General features: G+C 45.5%; 1 protein-coding gene and 1 long non-coding RNA gene across 4 annotated transcripts in view; one reads left to right on the plus strand and one right to left on the minus strand.

Moving 5' to 3' along the window:
* Positions 1 to 14,187, plus strand: part of LOC140189141 (uncharacterized) — a 57,016-nt gene extending 42,829 nt beyond the window's left edge. For 2 of the 3 annotated variants that reach the window (XR_011883465.1, XR_011883466.1), the window contains exons 3-5: positions 3,797 to 6,455; positions 8,797 to 8,961; positions 10,839 to 14,187. This is a non-coding gene — a long non-coding RNA (uncharacterized lncRNA). The remainder of the gene's footprint in view (positions 1 to 3,796; positions 6,456 to 8,796; positions 8,962 to 10,838) is intronic. The other variant, XR_011883467.1, reaches the window with a different exon arrangement.
* LOC140189355 (uncharacterized) overlaps positions 1 to 23,100 on the minus strand; it is a 944,498-nt gene that overhangs the window by 810,215 nt on the left and 111,183 nt on the right. The window lies entirely within an intron of this gene.

Genomic DNA, 23,100 nt, shown 5'->3' on the forward strand with positions numbered 1-23,100 from the left:
TGAACGCACCTCTCTTATCCTGAGCTCTATCCACATTGTCCCACTGGATAATCCCTGCAGTCATCCGTTATTCCCATCTGTCTTGGTAGGGAGTTGTAGTGCTTCCGATACAGTGTTATGTTTTTGATCAGTCTGTGCCATTGTAGAACAGTATAGGTGTGTATTGTAGTTTCTTGCAGCTCATAATTTTGCACACCATAGTCTTGAACTGTCATCAGATTGTGTAAAAGGAGAGAGAGTTTAAACAAAGTGATCAGGGGCAGTTGGCACATTTTGCATGTCACAGTTCCCAAGGAGATATTTGATTGCCCATAATTGGGAACTTGACAAGATCCAATAAAAATAAGTTGGGTTTAAACAGAGCGGTCATTGCATGAGTGGGCCAAAATTGGAGTGGGGAGGGGTAAGACGGACGTAGATATTTTTTCTTTATTCTTTATCATTTTCTTGTTACACATTTAGAGCAGAGGGGATGCCAGACAAAATACTAGATTGCTCTTCTTGCTGGATGTGGGAAGAAATGGAGACATCCAGTGTCCCTGATGACTACTCTTGCAAGAAGGCATACAGCTGAAACTTTTATCAGGCCGTGCTGAGGAGTTGGAGATTGAACTGGATGAAATCTGGATCCCTCGAGAGACTGAGGTGTTGATAGGCAGCACAAGGTGTGGGATAATTGTCAGGAGGGGGAGAGTGGGGGGGGAAGAGGGAGCAGGGTTGAGCTGTAGTGAGGGGGATTCATTGATTAGGGGAACAGAAAGGGGTTTCTGTGAATGTGAACAAGGTTCCCAGATGGTTATTGCCTCCTGGGTGCCAGGATCAGAGAGACATCTCAGATTCATTTCACAGCATTCCTAGCTGGGAGTGTGAGCAGCCTGAGGTTCTGATTCACTTATTTACCAATGACGTGGACAGGGTGACTGTCCACGTCCTGCAAAGTGAGTTCAGGGAGTTAGGTGCTAAGTTAAAGGACAAGATCCCCCAGGGTTGTGATTTTCAGGATTACTACCTGTGCTACATGCTAGTGAGGTCAGAAATAGGAAGATCATCCAGTTCAAGGAGGCTCAGGAGTTGCTGCAGGAGGGAGGGCTTCAGCTTTTTGGATCACTGGGCTCTCTGCAAGGAAAGGTGGAACTACAGAAGCATCGGTTTGCACCTGAACTGGAGGGCACTAATATCCCAGTGGGAAGGTTTGCCAGGGGTTATGGTTTGAACTAGAGGGGCAGGGGGATGGGAACCAGAGCACCAGAACAGTTAGTGGAATTAGTATGGGAAAAGATATTCTTCACTTCACAAAGAAAGTCAGGAATCAAAAGGTTGATCAAGGTAGGACTTATGTTCTGAGCTACATATAATTTGGATGTGAGGATTATTGTAGGAAAGGCAGAGAAGGTCAGGACCTAGATCAGCTTGTGGAATTATGACATTGTAGCCATTAGTGAGACTTGTACGGTACATAGCAGGTATAGACAGGCAGAGACAAATTGGGTACTTGAGTTTAATGGGGTGAAAAGAAAACATGAGGTGAGAAACATAGAAAACCTTCAGCACAATACAGGCCCTTCAGCCCACAAAGCTCTGCCAAACATGTCCTTACCTTAGAAATTACTGAGGGTTACCCATAGCCCTCTATTTTTCTAAGCTCCATGTACCTATCCAGGAGTCTCTTAAAAGGCCCTATCGTATCCGCCTCCACCACCGTTGCCAGCAGCCCGTTCCACGTACTCACCACTCTCTGCGTGAAAGAACTTACCCCTGACATCTACTCTGTATCTACTTCCAAGCACCTTAAAACTCTGCTTTCTTGTGCTCGCCATTTCAGCCCTGGGAAAAAGCCTCTGACTATCCACACGATCAATACCTCTCACCATCTTATACACCCCTATCAGGTTACCTCTCATCCTCCATCACTCCAAGGAGAAGAGGCCGAGTTCACTCAACCTATCCTCATAAGGCATGCCCGCGCCCCCCCCCCCCCCGGCCAATCCAAGCAACATCCTTGTAAAGCTCCTCTGCACCCTTACTATGGTTTCCACATCCTTCCTGACGCCGCTCTGGTCGGGCAGGAATGGTCTAAGCACAAGTCGAGAAATTATAGGCCAGTGAGCCTAACATCAGCTGTGGGACGTTTAGTGGAAAGTTTTCTAAGCAACCAAGGATATAATTATTTGGATAAACATGGACTGATTGGGAATAGTTAAGATAGCTTTGTGTACAGTGTTAACTAGTCTTATAGAGTTTTTTGAGGAAGTTACTAGGAAAGTTGATGAATGCAAGGCAGTGGATGTAGTCTAGGTGGACTTTAACAAGGCCTTTGACAAGGTCTCACATGGGTGGTTGGTCAAGAAGGTTCAGTCATTTGGCATTCAAGATGAGGTAGTAAATTGTATTAGGCATTAGGTTCAAGAGTGGTTGCAGATGATTGCCTCTCTGACTAGAGGCCTGTGACTGGTGGTGTGCCACAGGGATCGGTGCTGAGTCCATTGTTTGTCATCCAGATCTTTGATATCGATGACAATGTGGTGAACTGCAACAGCAATTTTGTGGATAACACCAGGTACGATGAACAGTGAGGAAGATGCTCAAAGTTTGCATTGGGATCTGGAGCAGCTGGAATTTAATGCTGACAAGTATGAGGGGTTGCACTTTGGGAGGACAAACCACGGTAGGTCTTACACAGTGAGCAGTCGGGCACCAAAAAGTGCATTAAAGCTGAGGGATCTGGAAATACAGATTCATAATTCCCAGTAAGTGACATCACAGATAGATAGGGTCATACAGAAAGCTTAGGCACATCGTACTTCGATTTACAAAGGGCAAAGCACAGGAGATAGGTGTTATGTTGAAGTTGTATTAGATATTGGAGAGGCCTGATTTGGAGTATTGTGTGCAGTTGTGGTCACCTACCCACAAGAAAGATGTAAGTAAGCTTGAAAGAGTGCAGAGAAAATTTACAGGATGTTTCCTGGATTTAAGCACCTGAGTTCTCTGGAAAGATCAAATAGGTGAATTTTATTCCTTGGAATATGGAGTATTGTGGGGAGAATAAACAGAGGTATACAAAATTATGAAGGGTGTACTGTAGATGGCATAATGATGTTTATATGTCAGAGTTACAGTGAAATACTGTAGATGGAGTAATGATGTTTATATGTCAGAGTTACAGTGAAATACTGTAGACGGGGTAACGATGTTTATATGTCAGAGTTACAGTGAAATACTGTAGACGGGGTAACGATGTTTATCGGTCAGAGTTACAGTGAAATACTGTAGATGGAGTAATGATGTTTATATGTCAGAGTTACAGTGAAATACTGTAGACGGGGTAACGATGTTTATATGTCAGAGTTACAGTGAAATACTGTAGATGGGGTAACGATGTTTATCGGTCAGAGTTACAGTGAAATACTGTAGATGGGGTAATGATGTTTATATGTCAGAGTTACAGTGAAATACTGTAGATGGGGTAATGATGTTTATAGGTCAGAGTTGCAGTGAAATGCTGGATTGTCCAGCTCTGGGCTGTCAGTATTGTGTTTTATTTAGAGAGCTGTGTGCTGTACTGGTCTGTGTCCTCACTGGCCGGTGCTGTGCTCTGGCAGCTCAGTGTGTTTGAAATACAGTGTCAGTGTTTTTACTGAAGAGTGTCTTTATTACACAAACTAACCTTGTCTACCATGGACTTTAAACATTGCTGGGAGGTGAGGGGAGGGTTTGGAACCACTATACCTGACTCTGAAGGATCTGACAAATTCGCTTTGAACGTCCTGTTTGTTTATTCCCACAACCCCTGCAGGCAGTGAATCCCAGATGAGAACCGCTCTCCTGACAGACAACGGTGGGAATTAAACCCAGGTCGCTGGTACTGTCACCACTGCACTGACCATGATGCTCCTGTGCCACCCTTTCCTCTTTAAACCCGTCCATTCATCCAGACCTCATGCCCACCGGCTAAAGAATTCCAGACGTTCCCTGCATCAGATGCACGTCAACTCTGGCAGGGGTTACAGCCATTACTTCCTACAAAGCAAACCCAACATCATGAATGACAGTGAGGCTTCACAACCAGACCAGCTCAACCCTTTTATGCTCACTTTCAGAGGAAGAATAAAGCCACAGCTATGAGGATACGTGCAGCGTCTGATGACCCTGTGATCTCTGTCTTGGAGGCCGACATCAGGCTGTCTTTCAAGAGGCTGAACCCTTGCCGGGCAGCAGGGCCCGATGGAGTACCTGGTAAGGCTCTGAAAACCTGTGCCTACCAACTGCTGGAAGTGGTTTTTTCAATCCCTCACTGCTACAGTCGAAAGTTCTGACCTGCTTCAAAAGGGCAACAACTGCTCCGGAACCCAAGAAGGTCAGTGTGAGCTGCCTTAACGACTATTGTCCAGTTGCACTCACATCTCCGGTTATGAAATGCTTTGAGAGGTTGGTCATGGATAGAATGAACACCTGTCCCAGGAAGGACCGGGACCCACTGCAATTTGCCTCTCGCCACAATATGTTTGTGGTAGATGTGATCCCAGTGGCTCTCCACACAGCACTGGATCACCTGGGCAATACAAATACCTATGTCAGGATGCTGTATATTGACTAGAGCCCAGCATTTAACACCATCATTCCTCGTCCTGATAAAATAGCTACAGAACCGAGGCCTCTGTCCCTCCTTGTGCAGCTGGATCCTCGGCTTTCCAGCACCTGGTGCGGGAGATCGCTCAGCACTTCGAAACCCATCTGTGTTTCCAGAGCTCGGCCGTCATGGCCCTGCAGGAGGTGAGCGAGGCTTACCTGGTGGGGCTCTTCGAGGACACTAACCTGTGCGCCATCCACGCTGAGTAAGTTACCATCCAGCTGGCTCGATGCTTCTGCGGGGAGCCCGCCTGAACCCAGCCCTGGCACTAAACACAACAAAAGGCTCTTTTAGGAGCCACTATCATGGCAGAGTAAAGGACTATCATCTGCCACACCACTATTTTGGTTCCCAACCCACTGATGAATCATTTCAATCCTCCTGCGACACATTAACAAATCTGCCCATATTTGACCCGGCTGGTTCAAGTGCAGCCTGTCCCACTTCTACAGGTCACCTCTGCCCCAGCAGAGATCCCAGTGGCTGGAAACCTGAACCTGTTCTCCTGTACCAGCTCCTCATCCTCACATCCACCTGCCCTGTCCTTACCAGCACTTGGCATCAGGAGTAATCCAGTGATTACAGATCTCTTTGTCTCCACCCTCCCCTGCTGTACATCAGAATCACAGACCTGGCTGCTGCTGCTCTCCTGAAAGGCCATGTCTCCTGTTGATCAATTCTCCAAGTCAATCTGCTTCACCAGTCCCATTAAATGGATTCACTTTCCCCTTCAAACCTCCCATGATGTGCTCCTGTGTCCACAACAACCTGTGTTTTCCTGCAGTCACATGCTTGATCATAATGAGGTAGATTGTGAAGTCATTATGATCCGGAACCTGACCACAAGAAACTGCCGGCTGAGGGCAGTTCGTCTGGGTGCTCAGGGAGAGGCTGGTCTCCTTGATGCGGGAGGCTGCTTCCACAACATTTTCTTGGAATCACGCACAAAGTCAATGGACTTCAGCGAACTATTCCGGCTGGTGGTCCTTGGCCTGTCGATGGGCAGTGCTGTCACCATCATCGGCTGGTGGGCCTGCCAGAAGTTCGCCAAGAAGCGCCCCCACACTGTGAAGGCCAAGCGTGTAATCGGCACAGCCCAGCCAGTAAATTTCGAAGTGAAGCCCAACACTGAGGAATTGAAGACAGGGAACTTTGCTGCACACTCCGGACTACCAGTCAAGAGAACCAACACTGTGGTTAGAAGCCAGAATATGGAAGAGGGGAGTATAGAATCAGGGGATGGATGAAACGAACAGGGGATTTCGTCACGGGGACCGGCTGATCGAATGCTCAGTCCTGAACTGGCTCTGGCAGATGGAAGGCTAAGTCCTGAACAGGCTCTTGGGCACATCCAAACAGGGGCGACTGAACTGGAGCTGAGACGAGTGGACGGACACTGGAATGGAGAGGATAAGAGGGAGGAAAATGGATGTGAGGGCAAAGCAACCATCAGAGATCAGCAGGAGCAGAATGACAAAGAGAGGCTGTCGGGTGGGTTGGGTGACTTCACCAATGTGCAAGTGGTTAAGAGAAGGGTGCGGCAGAGCAGGGGAATAAAATTTGTGGGCAAGACAAAGAGATCCCGGGAGAAGCTGGCTAGAGAGAGGAGGCGAATGAGGAAGTGGCAGTCAAAACTCCAAAGGGGACTGTCAATAGTAGGGGAGGGAAGTGGAAGGGAGCAACGCAGAGCCTGCAGAAGAGTTCTCAGATTTAGGGAACCGCTGCCTGAAGATGGGTCAAGGAAAGTAGAGAAATGGAAAGAGGAATCGTTTGGTCCTGGAGGAAACAGAAGGCTGGAGTCCACAATCTTGTGAAGTCGATGAAGGTAAAAATAAATGTATAGGCAAAATTGCGGTATTGTTTTTTTTATATAAAGGGGGCTGTGTTCCAAAGACTTTGGGGCACTGGAATATCAAAGTTGTAGAAGGCTACTGATCAAATGCTGAGTTCTGGGGCTAGTATCGATGACATCATTGAAATGATGGGTCGAAGGGCCTGTTTCTGTGCAGATCTCTCGATGACACGTCATGACCTCACAGATCCTTTATTTACCTGCAGTCTCCCACCCACATTAACTATCTCACTCCCCTTGCCACTGCTACGGCACAGTGGAGAAGCAGTTAGTGCGACGCTCCACAGGGCCAGCGATCTCCGATCGGGGTGCAGTTCCACTGCTGTCTGTAAGGAGTTTGTACATTCTCCCCAAGACATCATGGAGTTCCTCCAAGTTCAACTGAAAGCTTCCAATCTCCCCCCTTCCTCGTATCGATTGTGCAGAAGAGATTCACCAGGATGCTGCCTGGACTAGTTTACATAGAATATAGAACATAGAATAGTACAGCACAGTACAGGCCCTTCAGCTCACAATGTTGTGCGGACACTCAAACCCTGCCTCCCATATAACCCCCCACCTTAAATTCCTCCATATACCTGTCTAGTAGTCTCTTAACCTTCACTAGTGTATCTGCCTCCACCACTGACTCAGGCAGTGCATTCCACGCACCAACCACTCTCTGAGTAAAAAACCTTCCTCTGATATCCCCCTTGAACTTCCCACCCCTTACCTTAAAGCCATGTCCTCTTGTATTGAGCAGCGGTGCCCTGGCTGTCCACTCTATCTATTCCTCTTATTATCTTGTACACCTCTATCATGTCTCCTCTCATTCTCCTTCTCTCCAAAGAGTAAAGCCCTAGATCCCTTAATCTCTGATCATAATGTATACTCTCTAAACCAGGCAGCATCCTGGTAAATCTCCTCTGTACCCTTTCCAATGCTTCCACATCCTTCCTCTAGTGAGGCGACCAGAACTGGACACAGTACTTTATAAAGCTGCATCATTACATCCCAACTCTTAAACTCTATCCCTCGACTTATGAAAGCTAACACCCCATAAGCTTTCTTAACTACCCTATCCACCTGTAAGGCAACCTTCGGGGATCTGTGGACATGTACCCCCAGATCCCTCTGCTCCTCCATGCTACCAAGTATCCTGCCATTTACTTTGTACTCTGCCTTGGAGTTTGTCCTTCCAAAGTGTACCACCTCACACTTCTCCGGGTTGAACTCCATCTGCCACTTCTGCATCTTATCAATGTCTCTCTGCAATCTTTGACAATCCTCTACACTATCTACAACATCACCAACCTTTGTGTTGTCTGCAAACTTGCGAATCCACGCTTCTACCCCCACATCCAGGTCATTAATAAAAATCACGAAAAGTAGAGGTCCCAGAACAGATCCTTGTGGGATACCACTAGTCACAATCCTCCAATCTGAATGTACTCCCTCCACCATGACCCTCTGCCTTCTGCAGGCAAGCCAATTCTGAATCCACCTGGTCAAACTTCCCTGGATCCCATGCCTTCTGACTTTCTGAATAAACCTAAGGTGTGGAACCCTGTCAAATGCCTTACTAAAATCCATATAGATCACATCCACTGCACTACCCTCATCTATATGCCTGGTCACTTCCTCAAAGAACTCTACCAGGCTTGTTAGACACGATCTGCCCTTCACAAAGCCATGCTGACTGTCCCTGATCAGACCATGATTCTCATCCTCCTGTAGGCTTATGAGGGCAGAATGAGCATGCGAGGGCTTTTCTCTGGAGTGCAGGAGGGTGAGAGGGGACTTGAGAGAGGTGTACGAGGTCATAACAAACATAGCTCGAGTGGACAGCCAGAGAGATTTTCCCAGGGTGGGAATGGCAAATAGCAGAGTGTACACAGAGAGTGGTGTGTGTGTGGAACCACCCCAGGGGTGGTAGTAGAGGCAGATATATTAGGGACGTTTATTACAGAGCACATGAATGATAGAAAAAGGGAGTGCTCTATTTGGGGAAAGGGTTATATTGATCTTACAACAGGTTAAAAGTTTGACACAATACTGTGGGTTGAAGGGCCTGTAGTGTGCTCTGGTGTTCTATCCCACTCATTACAATACCTTCCCCTCTCCTACCCATTAACACCTTTCCTCTGTCCTCCACTGCTCTCCCCTACCTTGCTAACTCCTGACTACTTACCCCTGCCTCACCAGATCCTCACTCTCCACTTGTCAGTTCCATCACTCCATCCCTCCCTTCCACTTCCCCTTCACTACCCACTCCTCCCACCCTCCACTTCTACCATCACTCCATCTGATGTGTCCTCTCTGTCTTCCTCCCAAGGCCTCATCAAGGAGGATGATATTGCAGCCATTCTCAAGGGTAGTCACATGCAGAAGATCAAATCCTGCTCATGGATGAAGTCGCGATTTTACAAACTGCAAGAAGACAGTTGTACGGTGTGGTACAGTTCCAAACAGATCCTGAAGTCAGCCAGGAGCCAAATGTGTGAGTGTTGCTCAAGTCTTGGATGGATGGTGTGGCAGCAAACAGATTTTTAAAAAGTTTTAAAAACATTGTCTTGGGCACCAACAAGTGCAGGGATTAGTCCTTTATTCCTGGTATGGCACCTCGCTGAGGCCAGTAGAGTTACTGCTTCATTGCACCAGTGACCTGGATTCTGTCTTTTATTGATTCTGTTTTATTTGGAAATGGAGTGCAGGCAGATTCTTCTGGCCCAATAGGCCCCACCACCCAGCGGTCCACCTGTTTAACACCAGCCACATCAGGACAATTCACCTGCCCTGCTGTGTTCCTCCAGCATTGTGTGTGTGTCTGCCTGTGTGTGTGTGTCTCTGTCTGAGTGTGTGTGTGTGTGTGTGTCTGCCTGTGTGTGTGTGTTGCTCAGGTTAACAACTGTCCAATTCCTTCAGCATTCTACAGGGGGAAGAACTTTCAGACAATATTTCCCATCTGTTGCAATTGTTCCTCTTAACCTCCTGTGTCTCTCACCTCCTGGTCCATTTCCATTTCTCTGTTCATCCAGGTTTCCCATAAACATGACATGAGTCATGTCCATCAAGCAGGAGCTACAGAAACCTGAAGCCCCACACCTCAGAACCCTAATTTCTACAGTTTAGCAACACACTAATGCCTTTGCACAAGAGATTCTGCAGATGGTAGAACAACACACAAAAAATGCAGAATGAACTCAGCAGGTCAGGCAGCATCCATAACTGTTTATACGCACGCACGCACACACGCACACACAAACACACGCCGCACATACACACAGGCACACACAAACGCCACACATACACACAGACACTCACAGGCACACACACACACACACACACACACCATACACACACACACACACACACAAACACATGCCACACATACACACAGACACTCACGGACACACACACCCACACACACACACACACACACACTCACTAACAGACACTGACACACACACACACACAAACACACGCCACACAGACACACACACACACCCACACTCACTAACAGACACTGACACACACACACACACACACACACACACACCACACACACACACACACACACACACACACACACACACACACACACACACACTCACTAACAGACACTGACACACACACACCACACACACACACACACACACAAACACACGCCACACATACACACAGACACACACACCCACACACACTCACTAACAGACACTGACACACACACACACACACACACAGACGCTCACAGACACACACACCCACACACACACACTCACTAACAGACACTGACACACACACACACCACACACACACACACACACACACACACACGCTGAGACCCGTCTGCAGGACTCATCCTGATGGAGGATGTTGGCCTATTGTTGACTCTTTATTCCTCTCCACAGATGCTGCCTGACCTGCAGAGTTCCTCCAGCATTTTAGGGCACCACAATAGCAGAGTGGTTCATGTGATGTTGCTGCTCGGTCAGGGATCGGGGGCAGAGAGTGGGCAGGTAATAATTCAAAGTTCAGTACCAGTGCTGTGTGTAAGGAGTTTCTATATTCTCCCTGTGACCATGTGGGTTTCCTTCTGCTGTTCAAAGAAGGCTGACTGGTCATTGTAAACTCTCCTGTGATTAGGCTGCTGTTGAATAGGTGGGGTGTTCGGTGATGTGGCTTTTTGGGGCAGAAGGGCCAGTCCCACAGAGTATCTCTAAATAGGTAAAGTGCTGTGAATAAGTAACTTTGTGTGTGTGTTACTGTGAATTCCCAGCTTCTGCAGAATCTCTTGTGCTTGTGAATCTGTGACTGAATCTCTTGTTCTGATCTCTGCTGCTGTTTTACTCCCTCCCCCCACCCGACCCCTCGCAGTCTCGATCGACGACATCAAGGAGTTGAGACCAGGTCACCAGACGGAGGGAATGCAGCGGTACGCCACGGAAATACCCAGCGACCGCTGTTTCACAATCGTATTTAAGGGCACGAGATCTGGTGGCCTCCGACGCCAACGATGCCGGGCATTGGATCCATGGCCTCTGCAAACTAAAGCAGAGAGGCTGCAGCATGAACAAGAGAGAGTGGCTGGTCCAGTATCCATCTGGGAATCTGTCACGGCAGAGCGCCAGGGAGAGAGGGTGCTACTTCCCTCATGGTCTCCAACAGCAGCCCCCAAGTCCACCCCTACCCCATGCAGAAGGTCAAAGGCACTTCCCCATATTGGATCTTTTTGTGCTTGTTTCCCGTATGTGACTTGCATTTCTCTCAGGCACTCAGCCTCCTTAGATTCCATTAGTTACTAATGTTTTTTTTAGTATTAGTTTCATAGATAGTCAATCTTTAGGTTTTAACATGTTATAGGTATTATAGACTAAACTTAATGTTACAGGTGTTTATGAAAAATAGTTACTTTAAAGCACTGAATCAGATACTTTATTGATATAATATTCTTCCAATCAGCAACAAAAGTACAATTAATATTTTGTTTATTACAAGCAATGCTGATGTGGATGAAACCCTGTTTGCAAAATACATCAGGGGATGCATTTTAAATGAATAATGATTCCTCTATGTCGTCCTACCATCAAAGAAGGATGCTTCGTTACACAGCCAAGATATTTTCCAGCGGAATTTTCTTTTTCAAAAATACTTTCACCTTTTGGATCTGTCTTGTTGCACACTTGGACACAAAAGGGACTTCCGGGAGTGCAGAAGTTTAGAAATAACGTCTTTATTTTCCATTCTGGAAATACAGGAACACAAGCACATCGGCTGACCATGCATGCTGCGGGGCCGTCCCTGTCTACTCCATCACATGCGCCCTCCCGTGCCCCCCAGACCCCTCAGCTGCCCCAAGTGCCTGTATAAGCTATGTCCCTTGTAACCATCAACCAACCCACTAAAATATTACCGTTGCTAGTGCAACTGAACATTAATCAAATTATGAATGAACAAATTAACAAACCAAAGCAATAAAAATAATATGAACATAATATAAGAAAATTAGGAGGGTTTCCAGTGTCCATTAATATGCTCCACATTACTATGGGTCCCACACTGTCCCCTTCAAAATAAGTGTCCTCCCGACATAGATTTCTCAGGGTACTCATGTCTTCAACTGGTGAGTTATAGTGGTAGGTTATAAAGGAGTCAGTCTTTTGGGATACTCTCTGTACAGCAACAGTCTTTGACATGACATGCATCTCCCTCTTTATGTCACGTGTCTGCAACAGGCATCACTGGCCAGATGATATCTTAAGTGCTACTCTGCTACTTGTGTGGGCTATGTATCTCGGACTGAAGGTTTTACCCTATATCTACCCCATAACCCATTACACAGACCCACATGTCCTACTGTATGTCTCACATTACTATGGGTCCCAAATTGGCATGGGTGACCCTCCCAGAAGCCAAACCACAAGGACCTTGCCTCCAGCCAGCATCACTCTCCGGGTCGTTGAGGCAGGTTTGCTGCAGGAAATGATCTCCCATTTTGCCAGGTTTGCTGCAGGAAATGATCTCCCATTTGTGAGGCTTCATTCAAGCAGGGAAGCTGAAGTCGCCAGTCTGCACTGAGGTTCGATTTCAGGACTATCAAGTGGCCCTCAAAGCTGCTACTACACCATTTATATCAAGCAAACAGATTCTAATCATGTGATGTCATTTTGTTAATTTGTAAATAATTAGATATATTTAGATTTCAGATAGTTTCAGAAAGAACACGAAGGGTAGTTTATTTTCAGCTTTATTCAATCCAGTCTGAAATATAAACTTTTTACCGTATCTGTAAGAATGGGAAATTCTTACACAATGATCTGTACAATGAAAGCCTTACTTTGTGTCATGTCAGTTGTGTCACTTTCTTTCTCCCTGTTTGCTTTATCTTGTCAGCAGAGTGAGATACAAATCAAATCAAGTTTAATTATCATTCAGCCATAATAGATACGGCGAATGAGGCAGCGTTCCTCGGGGGCCATGGTGCAGAACGAACAAAATAGTGCATTCAAAAAAGCGAGTAGAGAAGCCTCTTCACGTGGGATAAGAACGTATATGTAGTCCAAGACCCTCAGTGACCTGTCCTGCAATCAATGGTACAATCTCCTGGCAGTGCACAGACACGTGCAGTCCAGACTGTTGTTCCACCGCTCGAACAGGAGAGGGCAGCACCAACGGGAGAGGCCAGCCCCCTGCTGAGCGCGGATGCCACGTTGCACCGCCTCCAGCGTTCCCTCACCTGGCCTGCAGCTGCAGGCAAGTGCGCGGCTCGAGGACTTGTCCCCGCTACAATCGAGGCTACGTGGCTTCTACAATCGCACCACCAGACAAGTGTAACAGGCCTGCAGCAACTTACACTATCACTGTGCAAAAGAGTCTTGCGATTGCGAGTGACAATCTACCACGGTTATACAGCACGCCGCCTTCACGCACCAACTCCGATGCCTCTGACTGGCAGGCAGCAACACAGTCTCAACTCAAGCTCTGTATAAATTTTGGGTTTATTATGTACATAAATAGAAGCAAGAATTAGGCCATTCAGCTTTGTGGGGCCTTCTCTGTAATTCAGAATGTGTTGATCTCTTTATAATCTGTTCACAAATCTTGCATCCCTTCATTCCTTTCAAAGTTCAAAGTAAATTTTATTATCAAACTACTTGCATATCACCATATACAACCATGAGATTCACTTTCCATTGGGCATACTCAGCAAATCTATAGAATAGTAACTATAATAGGATCAATGAAAGATCAACCAGAGTGCAGAAGACAACAAACTCTGCAAATACAGATATAAATAAATAGCAATAAATAACAAGAGAATGAGATAAAGAGTCCTTAAGGTGAGATCATTGGTTGTGGGAACATTTCAATGATGGGGCAAGTGAGTGTAGTTATCCTCTTTTATTCAAGAGCCTGATGTTGAGCTTTCATTGTAATAATAATAATAAGTACTTCATTGATCCCTAGTAGGAAATTCTTTCATTACAGCAGCAACATTTAAAGACACATTTAGCAGTGTGCAGACTTAACTAATAATAAAGTACAGAATAATAACATGCACAATAATTTACCAATGTGCAATAATAATGTGTAATGATTATGTATTGAGTTGCTGCCACTTGATTGGCTGCTGAGGATATTTGCATTAATGAGTAGATGTACCTAATAAAGAGGCCACTGTGTGTATATAGTCCAACATGAGAAACATCATTCCCTTGTGCCCGTTTCAAAGCTCCACTAATAAACAACTTGTTGAACTCAGCTGCAATACGCAAGCATATCTTTGCTCAGTTAGGAAGACCAGACACGTGCATGATACTCCAGATGGAATCTCAGCAGAAAACATAAATTTTCAAACTCGCTGTTTTAAAAAAAATACTTCTCTTAGGGTCTCGGCCTGAAACGTCAACTGTACCTCTTCCTACAGATGCAAACACGAGGAATTCTGCAGATGCTGGAAATTCAAGCAACACGCATCAAAGTTGCTGGTGAACGCAGCAGGCCAGGCAGCATCTGTAGGAAGAGGTACAGTCTGGAGGAAGTGCCAGGAGCCAAAGGAGAAATTATTAAGAGTAAGGACTAATTCTGCTAGACGGAGCAGAGTGGTGGTAGAGGGGAACTGATGAGGTCTGGAATCCAAAAAGAAGCGGAGAGCTTTGAGACCTTCCTGATGGGGGATGGAAGTATATAGGGACTGGACATCCATGGTGAAAATAAAGCGGTGGAGGCCAGGGTACTTAAAATCATCGAAAAGTTTCAGAGCGTGAGAAGTGTCACAAACATAGGTGGGAAGGGATTGAACAAGGGGGGATAAAACCGTGTTGAGGTATGGAGAAATGAGTTCAGTGGGGCAGGAGCAAGCTGAGACAATAGGTCTGTCAGGACAGGCAGGTCTGTGGATCTTGGGTAGGAGGTAGAAATGGGAAGTGTGAGGTGTGGGTACTATAAGGTTGGTAGCAGTGGATGGGAGATCCCCTGAGCAGATAAAGTGGGTGATGGTGTGGGAGACAATGGCCTGGTGCTCCTTAGTGGGGTCATGATTGAGGGGTAAATAAGAGGAGGTATCCGCGAGTTGTCGCTGTGCCTCGGCAAGGTAGGGGTCAGTACGCCAGACTACAACAGCACCCCCCTTATCGGCGAGTTTGATAGTAAGGTTAGGATTAGTGCGGAGGGACTGGAGAGCAGAGCGTTCGGAAGGAGTAAGGTTGGAATGGGAACAAGGTGCAGTGAAGTCGAGACGGTTGATGTCCCATCGGCAGTTAGCAATAAAGAGATCCAGAGCAGTCTGAAGACCAGTGTGGGGTGTCCATAAAGAGGAGGAGGGTTGAAGACGGGAGAAGGGGTCATCAGTGAGGGTGGAAGAGTCCTTGCTGAAGAAGTAGGCTCGGAGACGGCGGAAGAAGAGTTCCGCATCATGGCGAACGCACAACTCGCTGATGTGTGGGCGAAGGGGGACAAAGGTGAGGCCCTTACTGAGGATAGAGCGTTCCACCTCAGACAGTTGAAGGTCGGAGGGGATAGTAAAAACCCGGCATGTATGAGAGCTGGGATCAGAGCAGGGAGTGGGGAGGCTGGGGGTGTCAGTGGAGAGGGGAGGGTTGGGGTGAGAGGAAGATGGAGCCTCTGAGGGCCCAGGAGCTGACGGTGGGATCTGAGGGTGACGGGGGTTGCAGAGTGGCGGTGGGGGAAAGGGAGACGGGGGTCACAGTAGCAGCACATAAAGACCCGGCCTGGAGCTCAAGGCTGGAGTCACAGTTGGTGCACTTTGGACCTTAGCTCCAGCTGTAATCTACCCATGTTCCTGACCATTGGCGTTCTTGACCTGGACCACAGCTCCGCCAAATACTTAGCCTACTCCCCGGTTCCGTCTGTACACCCTGCTTATATTTGAGATGATATCTCAAACTCCAGACAAATGAGTAAGCCAGATGCTGTAAATGGGAATTTTGCAGACCCATGGGAGGCAAGCATTTCATCCATGCCTATTTCAATAAAATCTTTAAATTGAAGGGGGTCTTAGTGGCACAGAAAAGGCCCTTTGGCCCATCTAATCCATGTCGAACCGTTTGAACTCCCTACTCCCATCAACCCGCACCGGGACCATAGCCCTGCATACCCCTACCACCCATGTACCTATCCAAACTTCTCTTAAATGTTGAAATCGAGCTCACATGCACGACCTGCACTGGCAGCTCATTCCACACACTCGCAACCCTCTGAGTCAAGACGTTTCCCCTTATGTTCCCCTTAAACTTTTCACCTTTCACCCTTAAACCATGACCTCTAGTTGTAGTCCCATCCAACCTCTGTGGAAAAAGCCTGCTTACATTTACCCTATCTATACCCCTCATAATTTTGTAAACCTCTATCAAATCTCCTCTCAGTCTTCTACGTTCTATGGAATAAAGTCCTCACCTGTTCAATCTTTCCTTATAACTCAGGTCTTTCAGTTCTGGCAACATCTTTGTAAATTTTTTTCTGTACTCTTTCAATCTTATTTGCAAACTTTGTAGATTAAATTTCACCATATAGAAACCGGCAATGGGTAGTATTTTATTTATTTTAAAATTTGAAGTTACAGGGGTTGAAGGGCAGGCACCATGGTGGTGTAGCAGTTAGCACAATGCTATCACAGTTCAGGGTGTTCCAGAGTTGGGAGTTCAATTCCAGCGCCTTCTGCAAGGAGTTTGTACATTCTCTCCGGGACCACGTGGGTTTCCTCCAGGTGCTCCGGTTTCCTCCCACATCCCAAAGACGTACCGGTCCATCGGTTAATTGGTCATTGTAAAGTGTCCTGTGATTAGGCTACTGTTAAATAGGTGAGTTGCTGGGTGGTGTAACTTGTTGGGCCGGAAAGGCCCATTCCGTACTATACAGTATCGCTAAATAAAATAATACAAAATAGAAATAATTATGTACATATGTAATATGTTTATTATAATTATTAAAATACATATATATAAACTCTGTATCAAAATAGAAATAAAGTTTAATATTTTACATTAATACTGTAAACACTTCTGGGGAGTATTTTAAATTCTACTTTACAACTATGAATACACTGCACATAAAAAGAAAATCTGAATAAACTAATTCTTTTCGTGCTCACTGTTTAAAAGTTTCACAAGTTTGTTTTCACGTCAACATGGCACAGTCAAACCGAACAAAAGCAGGCCTGACTGGAGCACATTTTACAACGACTCAACTTATACCGGAGATAATTCTGTTCCAGCAATCCTTATCAAGAGCATGTTCAAAGCAAACTTTTTCAAGCTGTTCCAACTGCACATAAGTTTGGGCCAAATTAAAATTATCTCCAAACTCATCACTTTTCAAGAGGGAAAGTGGGAACAATTAAACATCAGAACAACGCAGGGGAATGAAATTGTAAAATTAATCTCTTGTTTCAGTTTCCCAATTTTTATAATCTTCTTGCTTCAAGATAACCCGTCTCACTGATAAAATGTAGGGTCTGCATTTCAAGCATATGATATCGCTGAAGAAGCGCAACTTTTTTTTTACTAAAGTGAATACAGATACGGTATCAGTCCACACAGTCGTAGAGCTCTCTTTAGTTCCTTGATGTCTGCAGCCATGTTTCCTCCATTCTCTCTCAAACATTGACTGAAGAGTAACTGGGGTTATTCCAGCAAACGAAATGTGCAACCAACTGTCCATCAGCAATCATCAGCAACAAACCGACACCTAAAAGAAGAATCACAGTCGTTAAAACTCATAACTATCACCATGGTCTATGAACTGTACAGATAGTCTTACAATACTTTATAAGATGGAATAGGTTGAAGATCAGGCATCAGAAATTTAAAAGGGACATCAGGGGCAGCCTCTCAGTGCAAAGGGCGGTGTGTATGTATTTGGGATGAGCTGCCAGATACAGTACAGTGCAAAAGTCTCAGGCACACAGACACAGCTAAGGCTTTTGCACGGTGCTGTACTTGCCAATGTGGAGCAGAGAGCGAGTTTGTAACTCTGGCAGAAGTAAAGGATGTTGGGAATAGTGAGCGTGGAGCGCCATGGGAGGGGTGTGGGACAGGTGGAAGCAGAGGAGTGCCAGGGGTGGGGATTTGCTGTAGGTGCAGACACACCCAGCCCTGAGACAACAGGCAAGGACATTTGATGCCAAACAATTGGTTTATTAATCATTTCAGAATGTCTCGCTGGTGCTTCCTACTCCCTTCCCCTTTCCCAACCATGATTCTCCTCTCCCTGCTCCCTTCCCACTCTCAGTCCACAATAGAGACCCATAGGTTTATCACCACTCACATATGCCATGAAATCATTTTTTTTTTGCAGCAGTATAGCGCAATATATAAAATTACTAGAGTACTGTTTGGTGGAAGTCTGTGAAGAGTAAGAATTTCAAGTTGTATACTGTATACATCCTCTGATATTAAACTGAACCATTGAACATTTAAAAACCATCAAGCACATGGATTAGAGAGGTTTAAAGAGCTATGATCCAAACATGAGCAGATGAGAGTAGATTGCTGTATGACATGGTCAGCATAGACAATTTAGGCCAAAGGGCCTGACTCTATGACTAGCTATGATAACATCATTTCAGCATTGTATCTCTGTTAAGCTGCAAAAAGGAGTTTAGTGCTCATTGTCCAGTACAGTCTGATTTAACTATTCAGAGGTGAATTGAATAAAGAATCTACAGCATGTTTATAACATTTTTGAAGAAAATCTACTCAGACTCACCCAATGCCAGCCACCACTGCCATACTAAAGGAAATTCGACCATCACTGGAAATGAAATGAAACCCGAATTTAATGACTTTGCAGTGTTTCACACCTTGACATAAGATTCTTAAAACAAGCAAAACGAGGAGGAATTTCTTTAGCCAGAGGATGGTGAATCTTTGGAATTCACTGCCACAGATGGCTGTGGAGGCCAAGTCACTGGGTCTGTTTAAAGCAGAGGTTGATAAGTTCTTGATTAGTAAGGGCGTTGAAGGTTACGGGGAGAAGGTAGGAGAATGGGATGGCATGGTAGCATAGTGGCTAGGAAAAGTTTTACAGTAACATCAACCTGGGTTTAATTCCCGATGCTGCCTGTAAGGAGTTTGTACGTTCCCCCCCATGACCACGTGGGTTTCCTCCGGGTGCTCTGGTTTTCTCCCACAGTCCAAAGTTGTACCGATTAGTAGATTAACTGGTCATTGTAAACTGACCTGTGATTAGACTGGGATTAAATTGGGAGATTGCTGGGTGGCGCGGTTCGAAGGGCAGGAAAGGCCTACTCCACGCTGTATATCAATAAATAAACAAACAAACAAACACAGATATGAGTAAATAAATAAATGGGATTGAGAGGGATGATACATCAGCCATGATGGTTTGGCGCAGCAGACTTCTACTTCCAACAAAGTTGGGGTTTTGCTGTCAATAACAAAGATTAAATATTACGTTTTTCATTGGGTTCCCTTTTTTCTGAATTAAGGCCCATGAAGAACAGTAATGTGTAGCATTACTGAATACAGAAATAGGTAAATAAATGTTTAACTGTATGTTTGCTAATTGCTAATTAAGGAACAGAATGAGGAATTCGAATCTTTGGAGCAGTGGAGTGTCACACAAGTATAACAATGCCGCGGAGTCGCAGGCTGATAGCAATTGTTTTGTTTTGATTTTGGATCCGTTTTGCCACTACACAAACCTTCCCAGAGCTTGCTTCCCAAAGAAAGAATTCTTTTTAAATTTAAATATGGGCATGAGGGTTGTCGATTGGATAAGATTGTTAGGCTACTGATTCCATCGGACACCATTTTTAATACACTAAGAACATTATCATTTCCAATCCCCAGCCATTAATGGTGAAGTTACTAAATTTACTAGCCGTTCTTTCTAGTATTTCTTTCAGGAATTTTTGTGTACTAAAAAGCCATTTGTACAATTACTAAATCATTATGTTCACAACTATTTTGGCATACTAATTAACTGAATAAGCAGCTTTCAATGCCCCAGATAATGAAAGCCAATATTCAATATGGTTTTTCTATCGCGATGCTGCCATCTTCCAAGGTTCTTTGGTCTTGCAGACCAAGATCCATCCCTTCCTCGATACTTCCAATGATCAGACTATCCATGGTGCATGTCCCAGCCTCCTTAATACTCCCAAAACACATCACATTATGTTTATCAGTGCTAATATTATCAGCCATTTCTCAAACATGCACACAAAATGTTGGAGGAACTCAGCAGGTCAGGCAGCATCTATGGAAATGAAAGAAGAACATAGAACACAGAAATTTGCAGCACATTACAGGCCCTCGGCCCACAATGTTCTGCCAATTGTGTAACCTACTCTACAGACTGCCTCGAATTTCCCTACCACGTAGCCCTCTATTTGTCTAGGCCCTACGTACCTATCTAAGAGTATCTTAAAAGACACTATTATATCCGCTTCCACCACCAGCAGTGCAGTCCACGCACCCACCACTCTGTGTGGAGAAACTTACCCCTGATGTCCCCTTGGTACCCATTTCCAAGCACCTTAAAACTATGACCCCTTGTGTTAGCCATTTCATCCCTGGGAAAAAGCCTCTGGCTATCCACACGATCAATGCCCCTCATCATCTTATAGACCTCTATCAGGTCACCTCTCATCCTCCATTGCTCCAAGCAGAAAAGGCCAAGTACACTCAACCTATTCTCATAAGGTACTCTCTCCAATCCAGGTAACATCCTTGTAAATCTCCTCTGCACTCTCTCTATAGTATCCACATCCTTCCTGTAGTGAGGTGACCAGAACTGAACACAGTACTCCATGGGGTCTGACCAAGGTCTTATATAGCTGTAACATTACCTCTCGGCTCTTGAACTCAATCCCATGGTTGATGAATGCCAACACACCACACGCCTTCTTAACAACACTGTCAACCCGCGCAGCAGCTTTGAGTGTCCTATCAACACAGACCCCAAGATCTCTCAGATCCTCCACACTGCCAAGAGTCTTACCATTTATATTATAATCTGTCTTCAAATTGGACCTAACAAAATGAACCACTTCACACTTATCTGGGTTGAACTCCATCTGCCACTTCTCAGCCCAGTTCTGCATCCCGTTGCTGTCCCGCTGTAACCTCTGACAACCCTCCAGACTACCTACAGCACTCCCAACATTTGTGTCATTAGCAAACTTACTAACCCACCTTTCTACTTTTTCATCCAGGTCATTTGTAAAAGTCACAAAGAGGAGGGGTCCCAGAACAGATCCCTGCAGAACACCACTGGTCACCGACCTCCATGCGGAATATGAACCATATACAACCACTCTTTGTCTTCTGCTGGCAAGCCAATTCTGGACTCACAAAGCAGGGTCTCCTTGGATCCCATGCCTCCTTACTTCCTGAAGGAGCCTTGCATGGGGAACCTTTTCAAATGCCTTACTGAAATCCATATACACTACTTCCCTACTCTACCTTCAAAGTGTTTTATTACATCCTCAAAGAATTCAATCAGGCTCATAAGGCACGACCTTCCCTTGACAAAGCCATGCAGGCTATCCCGAATCAGATTATGTCTCTCCAAATGCTCATAAATCGTACCTTTCACGACCTTCTCCAACAGCTTGCGCACCACTGAAGTCAGACTCACTTGTCTACAATTTCCCGAGTTATCCCTACTCCTTTTCTTGAACAAGGGAACAACATTTGTAACCCTCCAATCCTCCGGTACTTCTCCCGTCCCTATTGATGACGCAAGGATCATCACAAGAGGCTCAGCAATCTCCTCCCTCGCTTCTCACAGCAGCCTAGGGTATACGTCATCCGATCCCGGTGACTTATCTAACTTCATACTTTTCAAAAGCTCCAGCACATCCTCTTTCTTAATGTCTATATATTCCCAAGTGTTTCAGTCTGCTGTAAGTCATTCCTGCAATTGCCAAAGTCTTTTTCCTTGGTGAATAGGGAAATGCACAATGCCCCAGCCTTAACCTAGTCCACACAGTCTCCTCTCTTCTGTATCCACTATCTACCCCAGTACCTGCAACACTCTTTTGTATTTGATATAAATGCCTCCCTTTCCCCTCTCTGTCCCATCTTTCTTGCCACATTTGGTTGATTTTTTTCCCAGATTACACACTTAACCTCTGCTTTACTGATACAAATGTGCATTTCTATATTTTCTTTCTTTAACGCCCTCTTTGCCAACTCATCCACCCTCTCATTCCCCTTCACCCCTACACGTGCTGGAACCCATAGAAATTTTACCTGACCTCCCTGATTTGCAATTCTTGTGACTGACTGAAGGGCTTCATAAAGTACACCTTGCTGACTGTTTGAGTGAAAAGACCTTAAACTTGCTGGAACTGAGGATGAATCTGAGCATATCAACACTTTGACTTGTCTAGCTTTCTCCACCCATCGCAACACAACCAACACTACCAGCAACTCCACTTTTACAGTTTCAAGATAACAAATAAGGAAAAGGGCCCAAAGCAAAAGTTTGGGCACCCTGCATGGTCAGTACTTAGTAACACCCCGTTTGGCAAGTATCAGAGTTTGTAAACACTTTCTGTAGCCAGCTGAGAGACCTTCAATTCTTGTTTGGGGGATTTTTACCCATTCTTCCTTGCAAAAGGCTTCTAGTTCTCTGAGAATCTTGGGCCGTCTTGCATGCACTGCCCTTTTCAGGTCTATCCACAGATTTTCAATGATGTTTAGGTCAGGGGACTTTCAGGGCCATGGCAAAACCTTCAGCTTGCGCCTCTTGTGGTAGTCAATTGTGGATTTTGAGGTGTGTTTAGGATCATTATCCTGTTGTAGAAGCCATCCTCTTTTCATCTTCAGCTTTCTTACAGATGGTGTGATGTTTGCTTCCAGAATTTGCTGGTATTTAATTGAATTCATTCTTCCCTCTACCAGTGAAATGTTCCCCATGCCACAGGCTGCAACACAAGTCCAAAGCATGATTGATCCACCCCTGTGCTTAGCAGTTGGAGAGGTGTTCTTTTCACGAAATTCTGCACCCTTTTTCCTCCAAACATACCTTTTCTCATTGCGGCCAATAAGTTCTATTTTAGCTTCATCAGGGCTTGTTTCCAAAATGCATCAGACTTGTTTAGATATTCCTTTGCAAACTTCTGATCCTGAACTTTGTGGTGAGGACG

The sequence above is a fragment of the Mobula birostris genome, chromosome 28 (assembly GCF_030028105.1).
Source record: "Mobula birostris isolate sMobBir1 chromosome 28, sMobBir1.hap1, whole genome shotgun sequence".
Taxonomy (NCBI): Eukaryota; Metazoa; Chordata; class Chondrichthyes; order Myliobatiformes; family Myliobatidae; genus Mobula; species Mobula birostris.